At 38.6% G+C, this 2,551-nt stretch overlaps 1 protein-coding gene across 1 annotated transcript in view; it reads left to right on the top strand.

Moving 5' to 3' along the window:
* FRMPD4 (FERM and PDZ domain containing 4) overlaps positions 1-2,551 on the top strand; it is a 293,765-nt gene that overhangs the window by 135,110 nt on the left and 156,104 nt on the right. The gene's annotated exons all lie outside the window — the stretch shown is intronic.

The following is a 2,551-nucleotide window of genomic DNA, read 5'->3' as shown; positions in this document are numbered from 1 at the left end:
TTTGAACTGCCAGCCTTCTAGTTAGCAGTCAAGTATCTTAGGCACTCTGCTACCAGAGCTCCTAAAGATGACATAGGCAAGGGCATTTGTGCTTGTGCAATTCAGTCTGTTTCTTCGAATTCGGCCATGACCATGAAAAGACTTACCCTTGGGTAGGTGCTACCCCTTCAGCCTGAGTCCCATAATAAACACATGGGGCAGAAAAACACATGGGGTGGCACCAGCTAAGTGCAGCCTGACCTGCGGTTTGAAGCAGAGTTGCCCAGCCAAGCTCAGCCTAGTTCAGCCAATCTGTAGTTGTACTGAAGACCCATGAGCATGGAAGCAATGACTGTTGGACCACCCACTGAGTTTGGGGAGGTCTGTTATGCTGACTGATCAAGCCAATGTCTTAAATCCCACAGTACAAATACTAATACACAAATAACTAATGTACCTTGCCTCAATCACCATTATCAGGATGTAGAGGTGTTCCACTATTCACATATTCAAATACAGCAGAGTATAATGTCACCCCCTGTAGTAGGCTGCCTTTGGATTATTTATTTATTGTATGTACTTATGTACTTGCTTTACTAGGTGTGGACTGCATCTCTTTTCAGACAAAAGGAAATTCTCTTCTATGCTTACTGTCTCCAGGATTTTGCAGATCAGTAGCAAAGTTCTTAAGAGCACAGACACTAGAGTTGGAATCCCTGGGTTCAAATCCTACCTTTTTCCCTTGTTAGAGTTTTTAGCTTCCATATTGCTTACTCCCCCGGCATTCTAGCTTCATGTACTTCTCTGCATTATGTGCGTAATGGGGGCCGTAATAGTATTGACCTTACAGGCTATGGCAAGCATGAGATAAGTCAAAAGAGTGACTGGTACATAGTTGTTACTCCATAAATGTTAACTCGTCGTTGCAGTAAGCTCTAAAATATTTGGCCAGTTGAGTTTGTCAATGAAGGGAAATGAAAGTCAACTAGTGAACTAGTGTAGATATTTAAAGATTATTGAATTTTTTATCTAAGTTGTGTTGAATAATACAAACCAAGGCAAGCATCACAAATGCAATCAACTGCTCTAGACTGGTGCTTACAGGAGAGTTTCCTCTTCACATCTACTATTACATTCTTACTCAACATGCTAGAGCTCTTTATTTCATTAGACAGAGATCATATTTTAGTTCTCTGTGTGCAATTGCTAAGCTTGATGCAACTGAGAATTTTATTCTCAAAATCAAAGAGATTTGTTGCTTTTTATGATAATAAAACAATATGTATGCTTTGTAAAAAAACACAATGTAGATGGTATAGAGGACAAAGTTAAAATGTGTGTGTGTGTGTGTGTGTGTGTATAGACATATATATGTCATCTGAACTCCTGCTACCAAGAAATAACCATTATTAATGTCTGCATAGATACCATATGTATATTAGACATAATTCTGTACATATACACATAGGCACACACATATGTTATTATGTACCATATATATAATGTATTATATATATATGCATCTGGAGCTCCAGTAGCACAATGCCTAAGGCATCTGACTGCTAACCAGAAGGTTGGTGGTTCAAACCCACCAGCCACTCCAAGGAAGCAAGACTGGGCAATCTACTTCCGTAAAGATTTACTGCCTTGGAAAACCAATGGGGGTCGTTATGTGTCAGAATTGACTCGATGGCAGTGGGTTTTTATATATGTATGTGTGTGTACACATACATACACACACACAGACACGTACATATGTTTCCCCAAACGGGATCCTATTTGGCATTCTGTTTTATAATATTGGGATATTTTTATATTCCCAGTTTTGAGATTCTCCAAAATGTGTATCCTCCTCGAAGCTTACTGGAGAGTGAAGTCTTGTTTCTCGTTTGATCGTTTGCTTTGCTGTTCCTTCAACCTCTTTTCTTCTTTTCCCTTCATTCTCTTAGGTTCAAGACCTACTGTTAGACAATATTGAGAAAAGTAGAAAAAAAAAGTCAAAACAGAAGTCAAAGAGTACTGTTTCCTGTCATTTTTATGAGTGAAAATGTTGGTCAAATAAACTATGTCTATCATAAAAATGACTCTATTGAAATTCCAAGTGATTTCAGTGGCATGACCCAATTTTCTATACTAGACAGTCCACTTGTCAGAATCAAGGGCATAAGACCATTCTGTGAAGTGCACCACTGTTTCCTTTTCTGGAAGGAGCTGTGTGTGTTGCTTCCTCTAGAATTCTTTATTCAAGTTGCTTGATTAAACATAAACATTTCCATTTGATTGAAAACCATAGGTCAAATGTATGAGTATGTCCTATTAATTTTAGAGTGGTTTTCTCATCAGGCTAGTTAACATCCATCAACCAGTTACTTTGAAAATCATTCTGTATTTGACCAGCATTTGTTTACTAAGCATGTGTTTTGACTGAACTTGAGTGACTGCTTGCCCATCAACCAATAGCTGTTCTAAGTGCCCCCCATGATTTTCACAGTTCTTTATGTGGACAAGCACTACATCTCAGTTCTCACATCCGTGAAATGGATGCTTTCTATCACTGCTATGAGAACATGTT

The sequence above is a fragment of the Orycteropus afer genome, unplaced genomic scaffold (assembly GCF_000298275.1).
Source record: "Orycteropus afer afer isolate SDZICR_OR568_19922 unplaced genomic scaffold, OryAfe1.0 scaffold00304, whole genome shotgun sequence".
NCBI lineage: Eukaryota > Metazoa > Chordata > Mammalia > Tubulidentata > Orycteropodidae > Orycteropus > Orycteropus afer.
The sequence above is the reverse complement of the archived record's forward strand: the minus strand, read 5'-3'. Positions and strand labels throughout refer to the sequence as shown.